This window comes from Mauremys reevesii, linkage group 19 (assembly GCF_016161935.1).
Source record: "Mauremys reevesii isolate NIE-2019 linkage group 19, ASM1616193v1, whole genome shotgun sequence".
NCBI lineage: Eukaryota > Metazoa > Chordata > Testudines > Geoemydidae > Mauremys > Mauremys reevesii.
This window is the reverse complement of record NC_052641.1, coordinates 25612166-25627286: the sequence shown is the minus strand read 5'-3', so window position 1 is coordinate 25627286 and position 15121 is coordinate 25612166. Positions and strand designations below refer to the sequence as shown.

The 15121-nt window shown below is 43.1% G+C and overlaps 1 long non-coding RNA gene across 6 annotated transcripts in view; it reads left to right on the top strand.

The window, feature by feature from the left end:
* Positions 1–29: 29 nt before the first annotated feature.
* LOC120386679 overlaps positions 30–15121 on the top strand; it is a 94806-nt gene continuing 79714 nt past the window's right edge. For 3 of the 6 annotated variants that reach the window (XR_005589857.1, XR_005589854.1, XR_005589858.1), the window contains exons 1-2: positions 7553–7706; positions 11080–11165. This is a non-coding gene — a long non-coding RNA (uncharacterized LOC120386679). Of the gene's footprint in view, positions 278–2889; positions 3028–7552; positions 7707–11079; positions 11166–15121 lie in introns of those variants that run through there. The other 3 variants (XR_005589856.1, XR_005589855.1, XR_005589859.1) reach the window with 2 other exon arrangements.

Sequence of the window (15121 nt, the reverse complement as noted above, 5' to 3'; positions counted from 1 at the left end):
TGCACATATAGTCTGAGTGGGTCCCAGGCCTGAAGAGCTTCCAGTCCAAACGGACAGGCCGGGCTCGGGGGCGGGACATGGGAGTGACTTGCTTGAGGGCACAAAGCAGGTTGCTGAGGCGGGAATAGAACTGAGGGTCTGTAAGTTCCAGCCCGCTGGACTACATTGCTTCTTTGTCTATCTAAGGAGCCTTTCCAGCTCTATTTGTGTCACTTACCTAGAGCGCTTTGTTTAATTTACTTACAAAAGGAAATTGGATACAGAAAATATTCACCAGGTAAAGACTTAACAGATGCAGAGAAGCCTGTGTAGATTTAGGGACATATTTTGTGGAGAATTTGGTATTTTCTGTTCCCGTCCTGATTATAAGATAAAAATAAGACATCCTGCTCATATAGAATGGTTTAGATTGGAAGCCCTTCAGGGAAGGGATGTTTTATTTGTTTTGAAATGTATGTAAATTTACACCCCTGGGCCATTAATGATTAGACGGCTCATGCCCTTGATACATCATCCCTTAATTTAGGGGCAGTTTGAGCTGATAGTTTTGCTGTCCTCTGTCTGCATGTTCTACTTCAGTCTTACTCCGATAAGGAGTAAAGTAAATAAACTTGTGCTCAAAATTAGGGATATTGCTGATAATAAGAGGCAGCTGAGAAGAGCAGATGTGGTCTCTGAGCTATCCAATTTCTCATACTTGTTGTCCTGGGCTAGGAAAGTATTGAGTTTAACTTCAGTCATGTTCTGATATAAAATCACTCACAATACAAATTTGAATGAGAAAGAAGACCATAGTAAAGAGTTACAGCTGATTTCGGAAGGAACTTGTGGCAGTGAATATCTGTGTCTGTGAAGAGTACTACTGGTGTCACTGGGCCACCATGGAGGCACAGGGTTTTTGTGTGTGATTCTTGGTGGAGAGTCAGGGCTTTCATCTTTCCTTTTGGCAGATAGGTAGGCTCCAAAGATAAGGCAAATTCATTAGAACTTATCCCTGACAAACTTTATGACCCAGTTCCACCCAAGTCTGTTGTACACTTGTAGAAAACAGAGAAGGCTATGTTACAAGAATTGCCTTATAAAAGGAAATGCTCAGTTTTCTGTAGATTGGCTGACTTCAGCATAGGAACTTAATACAGTTATTTATCATTTGTACAATGTAGGAACCAGAGACAACACTAAGGACTGGGCCTCATTGTGCCAGGTGCTATACAAACATAGAGTAAAAGTCAGTCCCTACCACAAACAGCATAAAATCTTGTAAGCAGATATGCATGGATATGCACCCACTAAACAAAGTCAGTGGTGCTTTGTGTGTGGGTGCGGAACGGAGGCATGATTAAAGACAAAATTCAACAAGTAGGTTTAACAAACAATAGGAGGAAGAAAAGAGAGAAAGGACTACTGCAATGAGATGATCATGGACTTGAGTTCAGTTGTGGAGGGGAACTTAAAGTTAAGCATGTGAATAAGTGTTTGCAGGGTTGGAGCCCATGTGATCCCAGTTCAGTTAAAAAGATGTAATTGCTTGTAATCTCTGCCTTTGCTTATTTTCACTCTTTTAAATTACTGTTTTTATTTCCTCTGCAACAACATGGTTCCACTGAAGGAGGGGGCCAACACTGGCATTCATGTCAGGGAATCTGCTCCCCTAGAACTCCTCTCATCAAGCGTGGAAGCTATTATCTTCCCTTCACAATGGGCATTCATTCCCCTTTCAGTGAACAGATAACACAGACCAAGAGTAAACTGAAGCTTATGTCACCATAGAACTACTAAAAAAAAACCCCAGCATTGTGACACTTTAATAATTATGTTTATATAATTTACAAGTCAGTGCCAAAGAGTCTGTAAATAAAATACCCCTCTACTCTGATGTAATGCTGTCCTCAGAAGCCAAAAAATCTTACCGCGTTATAGGTGAAACCGCGTTATATCGAACTTGCTTTGATCCACTGGAGTGTGCAGAGTTTTGCTTTTCCATGTTATATCCAAATTCATGTTCTATCGAGTCGCGTTATATTGGGGTAGAGGTGTAATGTAAATTGTTGCGAATGTGGCCAAAATTCTGATTTCCCTTTTATCTTGTTATTGTTAGCTTTCACTGTGCATGGCACTTTCCTGGCTTATTAAATATTCTTTGATTCAAGATATTAAAACTTAAACAACAGAACATTCCTTGGTACTGTGTTAATTGGTGATTGAAGCAGATTTGGGCTTAGATGAAAACACTCCAGTTTTTCTGTTTTTTTTAAGTAGTATTGTATCTGAATATAAATTGGAAACTAGCAGTGGCTGGGTAGATCCCAATTCTAGATGCAGATCTCCTTTATAGGTCAGACTGCCATCTGATCTGCTCCCGCTGTCTGTTATTAGGTAAAACAGGATTTCTTTTTTGCTGCTGAAATAAAGTTTTTCCCCTACGTGACATCTTAGTGGTATTCTGCTGTGATGGGCTTTAGGCAATATTGTGAGAAACCCAGATTGGAGAGATTATTTTCCCTAGGAAAATAAACTCAGTGGGATTTTTTCCCATTTTTTTTTTTTTTTGGTCTGTGACTATTTATACAAACACATATTTGAAATTATTTTGATATTAGAAGCATTCGGCTCTCTTGTCAATCTAGTAAAATCTAAACTATTCTAAAAGTTAAAGATGAAGTGATCAGAACATCAGGATTCTTGTTATGCCTAGGGTGACCAGATAGCAAGTGTGAAAAATTGGGAAAGGGGGTCAGGGATAATAGGTGCCTATACAAGACAAATATCGGGACTGTCCCTATAAAAGCAGGACATCTAGTCACTCTAGTTATGCCTATTAGGAAACTTAGAGAACTATCTGGAAGCCTATAGGGAAATTGGGTGAGTAGATAATGATAGGGATGTATTACTGAGTGTAATGAATTGTCAGTGGAGTTTGAAGAGGGAGGAGCAAGTGAAGTTGTGTACTGTAAGGAGTGGCTTCATTCGATTGAATCTAGAAACTTCTGGAATGTGTGCAGGACATCAGATCACCAACTGTTGACTGTAAGTTCAGCTCCCTCATACAACATTTCTGTTGTAATTTATAATAGTAAGAGTGAAAAAGCACCAGGTTTGTGGGACATGGAGTAAATGTAGATTTTTGAGAGGCATGCTTGCTCATCTCTTTTATTCACCAGGCGCTAAATATTCTTAGAATCCCCTGGAGGGAAAGTGCATGAGATAAAATATAATAGGGATTTGTATCAAGCTTCTCTTCACTATCTCCAACTGCTCTTTGAGTGCAGTAGATAATTTTAAGAATATTTTTGGTTGCCACACAGATACAAATTTGCAATATATAGTATAGGTGGTGTTGTTTATTCTGCTTAATGTGAAAGTCAGCAGAAAGTAAATTAAATTAGCTATGCAAAATTGAATTTGCAAACCAAACATTTTGGGGCAATAACTAAAGACAGCATTGTATTTTCATCAGATTGTTAAGGGCTTAAATCATTTTATGGGGCAGAACCTAATATATACACTGTAACTTCTTAACTGTGTGGTAAATAATGCCTCCCAAGTGTATTAAAAACAAGAAGATTGTTTAAAAAATACATGTTTAAATTGGAAAAGAGGCTCAGTCCAACAAGGCATCAAAACAGACAAACCTTTCTCCTGACACATATCATTTAGACTCTTGTTCAATGTACTGAAATAGGAACACAGGAATTATTGCCATACTTGATCAGACCAGTGATCCGTCTTGTCCTGTCTCCTACGATACCTAAGTAATAGCTGCTTCAGAGGAAGGTGTAAGAAACCCTTCAGCAGGCAGTTGTGGAATAACCTACCCAAACAGAAAGTTTCTTTCTAACCTCCTATTAGTTAGTGATTGGCTTATGCTCTGAAGCATGAGGATTTATAGCCCTTCCAAAACTCTTGGCTATATTTTTAATTCTTACTATTATAATTATTATTTATACTTACTTTCTTATACAGACGCTCCCCCGGGTTATGCAAAGCCAACTTACGGAAAACTGGACTTACAGGAAAAGTTCCATAAGTTCTGTAAGCTTTTTTTTTTTTTGCGTAATTGTTGGAGATACGTTCCTGATTTATGCAAAATTCGACTTACACAAGGCGTTCCGGAACGCTTGTGTAAGTCGGAGAGCGTCTGTAATTAAACTACTTACATTAAGGAGCGACTAGATCCCATAATATCTCCTCTCCATGTCCTAAATAGATTATGCTTACATTCTTCAACTCAGTTTCTCTAGATCAGGGGTCTCAAACTCAGTTTACCTTAGGGCCAGTGCCAGTCCTCAAATCCTCCCAGAGGGCCAATAATGTCACTGAAGATGGTGTTCAGAAAAGAAAACGTTTATATTGTATTTTGAATTTCTTAGAAATAATAAAACTGTCATACAACTTTATACAATTCTTCACCTGCCAGAGAGTTTTTAGTCTTTGCCAGACACCTGGCAACGCTTCCAGTTTGTTGATGTCTGGACTCACTGACCGAGCAGTTGAAATCTTCAGGATTGTAGCAAGGTGTGCATCAGATAGGTGTGTTCGGTATTTTGACTTCTTTATATTCATTGTGGAAAAAAGTGACGCTGCCGCCATGGCTGACTCTGCCTGGCAACTAATGATGCTGCCTCCATGACCGACTCTGCCTGGCAACTAGTGATGGAATCTCTGTCCTTCTCCCCCAGCTAATGGGAGCTGTGGTGGGTGGCGCCTGCAGCAGACATTGCTGGCAGCGTGGCTGCATGTGTCTCTCCTCCGCGGGCCACAGTGGGGAGGTTCTCGGACCACAGATGGCTTGCGAGCCGGGACTTTGAGACCCCTACTCTAGATTAACTTGGCATCTTCGTCATTTCCTAATGGGCTGGAACCAAGAATCATTCTGCAGGAACTCTGTTGGTAGAAATACAGCACAAACTGAACGTACAGTAAACTCATCACTGTTAATAGAACAATACTATATATCTTTTATAAAACAATGTGGTGTTAAATCTAATAGGGTTCCTTTCACATATTGGCAAAGAGCAAATGCCCCTTTTGGCCAGCCCTTAATCCACTGGTATATATGACATAGATAAAGATGGACCAATATAAGATATCTCTTTCAAAATGAGACTAACTTGCCAGATTTGTCTTACTTTCATTACACTGTCCCTTTTTTCTATTCCAGCATGAGATTTAGAACAGGATTATTTTTTAGAATTCTTTTATGTCAAGAAGATCAAGAATGGTGGAATTAAAAAAACAGATGTTTTGCAAGCTGCTCCTGAGGCACTGAGATATTGCTCTTCTGGCCATAAGAAAAAAGTCTGAGAGTTGACTCAAACTTCCGGTCTCTGCCACAGTGGATAAAAGCTGTTAAAGATGGCCTCTGAGGGATAGAGAAGCAGCCGCTCTGCTCATTAAGTATCCCCAGTTGGACAGTCTACCAATCAGGTGTCCCTGATATCTCCCAAGCTTCAGGATTTGAGCTTAGGTTACTTGCCCTTTCTTGAATGAAGGGGAATAAGGAAGAGAAAAGTGTATCTTAGATGGTAGAATGCTACAACAGAGAAAGAGTCAAGACAAAAATTAGAAGAATAATGATATCTTTTGTATTTCTCAGCTTGGCAAATATCTGGTGAGAACTTTGTGTCAGCGGTTGCATAAATGAAGTAAGTTAGCCTTCGAAGAGTGAGGGAAGTGCACATTGTGTTACAAGCCCAGTGCTCCTAGAGACTAGTCCCAGCATCACTGGATTCTCACAGGAGGCTGCCAGTACTGTTGCCCATTGCACTGTGTGAAAATGCAGCTGCTTTTGCATTAGTCACCCTGGCAAATAAGTGATTGATCCACTGCCTATTGACTACAGTGTGTATGAGATCATGCACTAAATTGCGGGGAAATTATGGTTTAAATTAGAATGGTGAAAATTCTGTCATACCTCTCTGACGAACCTTGTAGTAACCAATGCAGGGGTTGGCAACCTACAGCATGTGTGCCAAAGGTGGCATGTGGGCCGAGTTTTGATGGCACGCAGCGGTGGGCTGAGCTGCTCAGCCCACCGCCGCTCAGCCCACCGCCGCTCTGGGGTTGCCTCTGCCGGCTGGGGTCCAACCACCGATCCTACCCAGTGCCCGCTGCTGGCCTGGGTGAAGGAAACCCAGGCCGGCAGCGGGCTGAGACCCCAGCTGGCAGGAGCCAGCGGCCGAAACCCCAGAGCGGAGGCGGGCTGAACTCGAACTCTACTGCTAGTTTTATTTTTGCACTGGTGCTTATTGTCATATAAATGCAGATAATAGATTTTCAAACTATCTTCTCTGAAGTCATAGGTGGACTCAGTGGTGAGAAGCCAGCGCTTAATTTCTACCAGATGTTTATCATTTATGACTGGGTTTAAATAATACTTAAAAAGTAATACCCACAAAGTATCTTATACGATTTCTCATAGTGCCTAAGAGTTTAACAAATTTAAATTCATTTTGTCCCAAAAGAAAACTTTGTTTTGATGAGTGGTTTGAAGGCTCAGTTCCTACTCTATCTGTATATGACTTAGACACCTAATTTAATAGAAAATTGAAAACAGAAAAGTCAGGAAATGGTGGGAAATTCACTGACATTGCATCTACTTTGCATTAAGTGATCCATTTAGCAGCCAAGCAGTAAGCATAATTGCTTTAACGTTAACAATGTCTTTCTTGTTCCAGCTTGATTTGGTAGAGGTAAGATAATTTTTAATATAAATAGTCAATGAAAACAGATTCCTCCCCAGCATTTCACTGGAGATTCTCCTATACTTTCCTTTCTTTATTTCCCCCATGTCTGATCCTCAAGTATCAGTATCGTGTAAGGTGACCAGATGTCCTGCTTTTATAGGGACAGTCCCGATTTTTGGGTCTTTTTCTTATACAGGCTCCTATTATCCCCCACCCCATCCCAATTTTTCACATTTGCTGTCTGGTCACCCTAGTATCGTGGTCACTCTTTCCTGGTAAGGAGGTTTGGCCACTGTGCTCTCCAGAGCAGGTCAAGAGAGCTGTATATTAAAGCAAGAAGAGGCCACTAGAGCGCAGTAGTAGACATTCACACAGAAACTGAGTGTGCTGTCCCAACAGTGTTGCAAGCCTGTTAGCCTGGGAGGAAGAGACTGAGCAAAGGACATATACCTGGATCCCCTCATGACACAGAAGCATGCTGCCATGAAACTACTGGCTTGGCCATATGGCAAGCACATATAAGAACTTCCCAAACATACGATGGGATTCCATATGAAAAAAAAAATAGTCTGAACATAGATCAAAGACTTACTTTGAACTTTCCAAACAAGCCTGTGGCAATTGTGATAGTGGTTTTATGCAAGGATATTAAGCTAGTTCATAACTGTAAGGCTAGCTGGATTGTACCTAGACTGTAGAGCACTGACTATTCCTATAAGGAATCAAACCTCAAAAAAAAGTTAATATATTTTCAGACACTATTACATGAGAGAGAAAGCTGTTTAGTTGACATTTTGCAGAAGCTAAAGTGCCCTGATTTTATGACTCCTAATCTCTCTTGCCTTTTAGATTAAATAAAACAACTCCTTTGGGTAGAGTCTGTGGCTTCCCAGTAAAGTGTGGCTGGGGATACAGCTGCAAAACAGGTTGACGCTGCCTCCCCTTTATGAACCTTTTGACTTAAGCAAGATAAAGGCCCATTAGGTCAGCTGGGAAGATTTGAATGATTTTTTGATCCAAGTAAGTTTCATATTCGGTTATCCTTTTACACCTTTTAATCTTAGCTAAATACTGTGTGAGAAAATGTATGAGTGTCATTTTTTTTCACAAATAAAAGGATAATAAAGGATTGGCAGGCTTGGTAAATTCACAGTAGAGATGCAATGCAAATTTCCCAATACTGCTCTGTCAGGGTACTCTGAATTTCCCTGGGGGTGAGAGGAAATTTCAGTTTTAACAGGGAGTTCGTCCTCTGGCCTCGCTGCTGAGACTCCCCTCAAGGATACTAAATAGCAGTAATAGTGATAGTATACCACGGTACAGATCAAAATACACTAGGGACTTGAGAGCCTTGTCGTGGACCACTCAACCCGTCAGATAGTAATGACTGAACTGGATTTGAATCAGAGGATGGAAGGTTTGAGAATTTATTTTTTAAGGCACTTTCACCAAAGTTTTTATTTCCAGAACATTACTTTGCAGTGTCCCACACGCAGACAGACAAAGACTCTTTGTGCTTGTTAGCTGATTGCCTTTAGACATCCTGCATACTTTGCTTTTAATAATAGATTGGCATTAAGGAAACCACTGATCTAGACAGGGATGCAGAATTTTAATTATAAAAATATTTTATTTATTTTTCCAATTATCCTGTGTTTCTAGGGGTACATACACTACGACTAAACTGTTTGAACTACGTAACACTAAAATGATGCCAATAATACTAGAGAATTCCCCAATGCTAAAGAAATTAAAAGAAGGCCCTCCCTGCTCAATGCAACCCCTCAGGAAAAGCCTGAATTAATAGTGGACAGGCCATTCAGCCTCTACATAAGGGTCTCGATCTCTCGCTCTGTTGGGGGAAAACAAATTCTAGAGTCAGGTCCCTCCCTGAGAATGCCCTGCCCCCAGCTAGGTGATAGCTCAGGGATTTCACCTTAGGAAGAGCTATTGAAAATACTTAACAATGTCTGAAGGTCTCTGGCTGGACCTGAGTCTGCTCTGAAGGGAAGGGAAGGATAGAGAAGCTTGGCAAAACAGAAATACTTGTCAGACTTTTGTAAAACAGTAGATGGTGCTGAAGGCTAGGACAACTTCTTACTTAACCTAGTTCATATTTGGTCATTAACATGGCTCTCACATAACTTCAGCACAATTGCTGATACAGCTCCTGATCATTTTAGGAAGCTGGAGTGTATTATTCAATGGGTAAATAATAATTGTATAAAGCGAAGATCTACAAACATTGCAATGGAAACAAAATCCTTTGTAATCATGTTTATTTTGCAATCTATATTTATTGAACCCTATGCTATTAAGAATTATAATATGTTCCTACATTTAATGCGTGCTTATAAAGATGTAAACTTTGACATGTTAGAATTAATATAAAGCCTGGAAACTAGAGGGTTTTTTAGAACAGGCTCTTCATTTGTGAACAAGGGAGCCAGGAAACCTTTTAGAATAACTCTTTGACCTTTTTATAAGTCCTGAGTAAAATATGAAATAGGAGTTCTAATTACAAAACTTGCATCTAGTCCTACCTGTTCAGAATTTAATATGCCTTAAATGTTTGCATTTTGAATACTGTTGCATGAAGTCTGGAGTTTGTATTTTGGTCCTCCTTCCTTCCAAGTGCTAATTAGCCCTAGAACTGTGCTTTCCCAGCAAAGCTCAAGACACATGAGTTGGTAACAATCATGGAAACTCAGCTGCCTTCTCTGGTGCTTCTGACAATATTACCAGAATACATGCAACAACTGGAAAATAACACAGATGGGAATGTATCCAGCTTTTATAGAATCATAGAATTCAAGATCAGAAGGGACCATTATGATCATCTAGTCTGAAAAACTACATGTGATATGTAGCAAATGGTGAATCTCCAAAATTCAGAAGTTTGTTTCAGGCAAGTTTATCCAAACATACCTAGCCCTTGTTACTCTAGAAATGAGGCTAGGAAACTTGTGAGGTCAGGATTTTTGTTGTGTTTTGCAGTAATTCCTGATTTTGGCTGGGCCAGAAATAGCAGAAGAGCCTTATTTCCCCTTAATCTTCAGAAAGGGGTTAATTTTCATCTGGGGCAAAGACTCAGATCAGTTTTTATTGTATCTAAATAGTTCACCAACCTCCAGTCACATGTGATTATTAGTTGCTGTTCTCTTTCCCCTTAATGCCTGTAGAAAGTAAGATAGATCCCTTATGTACTGTATGTAGCAAAGTTTAGTTCCCAGTGAGAACATGGTATTGTCTAGTGCAAAAACAAAAAATAGGATAGTAAATTATTTTAGAAGAGATCATGTAGGTCAGCACTAGAACACAAAGTTATACAGTTTGCCAGTATGACATGCCTTGCTTACTTTGTCTTTTTTTCTAAAAGATGAGTGAATGCGGGGAGGTTGGAGTTCATTAAGATGTAGCTAATGGGGAGGGAACTTTCTTATACATTACAGCAGAAAAATGGGTACCAGCTTTGCCTATTTCATAGTGATTGCATATCAGGTACTGAGGGTGTTTTGCTCATAAAAACACTTGGGCAGTGTTTTTTACTTGTGATGTCACCAGTTCAGCTTATTGATTACTTCCTTGTTAAGGAGAAGATGGATGAGGAGTAAATTAACACCTGGTTGACAGTCACACGTGAGTAGCTTAGGTAATCAGCGACAAATTCTGAATAAGACACAGAAAGCAAACAATTTTATGTATAATAGTGGTAGGACTTAAAGTCTTTGTGCTCCATTAATGTTAATTTAATGTGGTTACAATGAAGTAGCAGAATGTATTTTTCCCGCAAGCTTCATTCATGTTGTATTACATAGTTACACACCTATTTTATTAACTTCAAATGCTGAGAAGTATATTGTTTATTATCTTCACAGAAATATAATTCTCAGATAATTTCACAGGATAAACTCAAATAATAATTCAACCAAGATCTTTGTCTCATCATATGACAACATATAATTATTTAACATCATCATCTGTAGGTGCTTGTCAAATGGTTTCTCTCTATATCATTATTCCATGAATAAAGCATTTTTAAGTTAACTTCAAAGGTCAGATGTAGTGCTGCAGCCCCATGAAACTTACTGTGTTGTATTCTGCAAATTTAACAGCTTCAGCCAGTTTTCTTAAGACAGATACCCATGTTTCATAGGCTATGTCTGTGTGCTTGTAGGTTTCTTGCCTATGTGGGACAATGACTGCTTACAGTTGTTTGCTAAGGTTTCTTTTGTGCTCAGATTGCTTTTATTATCCCCTTCTATTATATAAAACAGGAATTAACACTAACGATAAACATTTTCCAGTAGTTTTATTTGGATTTTTTCTTGTTTAATCTTTTAATGTGTACCCAAATCAGAACTGGCCCTAAACTGCTATATTCTTCCCAAAGGCTTCTTCAACCAGCTCTTTAAATCCTTCTTTGAAACACGAGTTACAACCTGCAGAAACATTATCGATGGACAAAATGTATGCCAGGTATGTGCATCATGTGCCCCATTCTCACTCTACAATGGAGACATACACACAGGGCCGGTGCAACCACTAGGCAAAGTAGGCGGCCGCCTAGGGCGCCAAGATTTGAGGGCGCCAAAAAGCAGTGGCCAAAATGTCTGGGATGCTCACCCGGCACCGGCTAAATATGTAACCCTCTTCCCGCTGCTGTGTGAGGGGGTGCTGCGGCTTTGATGAGCTCCGGCTGGCTGGGAAGTGATGTAATTCCTCCTCCGGCCACCGGGGGCACTGCGCTGCTCCCTGCTGCTCTGGCTCTTCCCCAGGGCCCCCACCCCTGCTCAGCCCCGCCCTGCCCCCACTCCCCTGAACTCTGCAGCAGGGCCGGGCCTGCACTCACCGGCGGGGGGGAAGTGCAGAGGCCCAGCCCCTGCCGCGCTGCCGGTGAATGCTGGGGGGTGGTTCCTCCCTGCCCCCCAAGCCAGTCCCTGCCGCACCCTCCTGCCCGAAGCCAGCTAGCCCCACACCCCGTGTCTCCATCCAACCCCTGCCGCACCCTGTGCCCAAAGCCAGCCAGCCCCACACTCTGTCAGGTTATTCATTTATTTTTATTAAATATGTAGACTAAATAATGAAATTAATACATTTTCAGTCCGAATGTGTATTAATTCTAATGAACAATGCCACATTATGCAGTATTCATTTTTGAAAGTTTATAATAAGTGATGCTCCGGGGGGAGGGATGGGGGTGGGAGGCGAAAGGTGGAAGTTTCGCCTAGGGCGCAAAATATCCTTGCACTGGCCCTGCATACACATCCCTTACATTCTTGGAACCAGAGTCCTATGAACTCTAGGTTAGTGGTATGGGCACCAAGGCTGCCCTCAGAAGGCTGAGCAGAAGGCCAAAACAGGGCCGCCCAGGGGGGGGGGGGGGGGGGGCGGAAAGTGGGGCAATTTGCCCCAGGCCCCGGGCTCCACAGGGGCCCCCACGAGAATGGCTGAGGCGCCCTCCCCAGCCCCAGCCCGACCCAAACCCGTCTCCAGCCCTCTCCCAGAGCCTCAGCCCATCCAGGAGCGTCCCTGGACAGCGGTGCAGCGGGGCTCCGGCGGGGCTCCTGAGTTCCGCCCTGCTCAGAGCCGCGTGGTAAGGGGGCGGGGCTGCGAGCTCCAGGCCGAGTGGAGGGAGCTGAGCTCAGCCTGGAGCTCACAGCCCCGCCCCTTACCACGCGACTCTGAGCGGGGAGGGGCTCAGGCCTTGCTGGAGCCATGCTGTAGCTGTCTGGGGACGCTGCTGGATGCGCTGTGGCTCTGGGTGAGGGGGGAGTCAGGGGTAAGAGGCCAGGGCCGGGGGGGGTTGGCTGAGGGGCAGGAAGTCCCAGGGACAGTCAGGGCACAGGGAGGGGGCAGAGGTTGGGGAGGCGGTCAGGGGACAGGGAATGGGGGGGTTGGATTGTGGGCGTTCCGGGGGTCTGTCAGGACTCAGCGGGGGGGGGGGGTGGATAGGGGTCAGGGCAGTCAGGGGACAGGGAGCAGGGGTGAGGTCCTGGTGTGGTGGCTGGGGGGGATCTCTGGGGGACGGTGAGGGGGACAAGGAGCAGGACGGGTCTGGGATTCTGAGGTGGGTGGGCAGTCGGGGGGCAGGAAGTGGGTGGGGGTTGGATAGGGGGCAGGGCCAGGCTGTTTGGGAGGCACAGCCTTCCCTACCCTAAAGCTCATTCAGTAGTTTGAGGCTTGCAGAAGAGCCAAGCTGTTAGCTTTTCCATTACGACTCCCATCCCTTTCACTTCTCAAATGCCAAATTATTATCTATTTTTAATTTCAGTGCCATAGGGAGATTCACGTCAGGGGAGGGTAGCTTCATTTCAAATTAGCCACTGGGGGAGGGATCACATGAGAAGAGCAATATCCTTCCCAACCCTACCAAGGGAGACCCCCCTCCCCAACATTCCTTGAGGCTCCAGAGGGGTTAATTCAGTGGTTCTCAAACTTTTATACTGGTGACCCTTTCACATATCAAACCTCTGATGCGACTCCCCCCCTTATAAATTATAAACACTTTATATATTTAACACTATTGTAAATGCTGGAGGCAAAGCAGGGTTTGAGGTGGAGGCTGACAGCTCGCGACCCCCAGTAATAACCTTGTGACCCCCTGAGGGGTCCTGACCCCCAGTTTGAGAACCCCTGGGTTAATTTAATTTTAGCACCCTGTGTCCATTCACATGCATGTGCTATTTTGAGCATTTCAGTTTTCACAACATAGGCTCATCCCAGATTCTGGAACAAGCTCAAATGCTCAGTTCGTGGAGTATGTACATAAGCTATACTAAAGACAAACCCATAGTAACCGTCTCCAGTTTGTGAGTGACCCCATGGAGCCAGTCTCTAGGAAACAGATAAATTCATGGTGGTTAAGTCCATTAATGGCTATTAGCCAGGATGAATAAGGAATGGTGTCCCTAGCCTCTGTTTGTCAGAGGGTGGAGATGGATGGCAGGAGAGAGATCACTTAATCATTACCTGTTAGGTTCACTCCCTCTGGGGCACCTGGCATTGGCCATTGTTGGTAGACAGGATACTGGGCTGGATGAACCTTTGGTTTGACCCAGTATGGCTGTTCTTATGTTCTAACCTAAATGAACCCAAAATTATGGAGACAGATATGAGTCAAGGAAGCCAGCAGAGTATCAGAAACCTGGAAAAATCTCTGACTGGATGGGCTCAGGCATTTGGTCACAAGCTGAGGTGGTTTAAAAGTTTTGGATTTTTTTTAAGCAGAATTTTTTTATTGTTTCTTTAAACAATCAAACACAGCAAGCAGCAAATATTTGGCCACACACTTCTGAAACCTCAAACCACATTCAGGTTTTGGCAGACTAATTTCAGCTTTTCAGTTAAAAAAAACAACAAATTTTGAAGGAAAGCAGACATTGCCCGTGATTTTGTTCTGCTTTTTAAAAACCCCTAGTTTTCAATCCAGAAAAAGTTTTGACAGAAAATATTTGTCCAACCCTTTTAATGAGCTTTAGTGCCTTTTAGCACTAGCTGATGCTGAGAACCAGTGATATCTTGTAAAGAAGTTTTCTCAAAACTGGGTTTGTGCCAAGATGCAGAAGGTTTATTTTTCCCAGGGCCGCCCGTGGTTGGGGAGCAAGTGGGGCAATTTGCGCCGGGCCCCGCAGGGGCCCCCACAAGAATATAGTATTGTATAGTATTGCAATTTTTTTTATGGAAGGGGCCCCCGAAATTGCTTTGCCCCAGGGCCCCTGAATCCTCTGGGAGGCCCTGGGCCAAAAAGGGCAGCTGGGGCAGTGGTGCTATCACTGCTGTGGTAGGAGAGTTCATTGTGACTGAAATACATGGGATGTGTGCTCTTGAGTCCCTCAGGCTTTTTGAAAATCCCACCCCATGTCACAAATCATGACACTAAAGAGCAGGGGTGAAAGTAAGGCCTACCGGTAAAAAGTGGCTGCCGGTACCGGCCCATATAGCACTTTAATGTCGTTGCCCCCTGATTTAAAAGGGCCTGGGGCTCCAGCCACTGCTGCTGCTACCGCGGCAGCGGCCAGAGCCTCTGGCCCTTTAAATTGCCGCTGAAGCCATGGGCAGCGCGGGCCAGGAAGCACGGATGGGCTGGCTGGGGGATGGTGACCCCCAGCCCCGCCCTTTCCACCAGAGGCCCTGCACCTTCTGGGGGTAGAGCCGGCCCCTTACCTGTAAGAGTTCAAATTTACTTTCACCCCTGCTAAAGAGAGTTGCTTTGACATAAATTGAGAAAATAAAACATACTACAAGATGCAAAGAGTGGAGAGGGCAGCCAGTTCCACTGGGGCTGGATGAGTGCTTTGGGCAGGAGTCACACCCATATCAACAAGTACTGTGTGTGCACCTAACTTGGAGCATCGTGTGTCTGTGTAGTATTCCATATTTACATGCAGTGTGAATCAGCATCCTTCAGAAATTAAAAGGTGTTTTATAATACA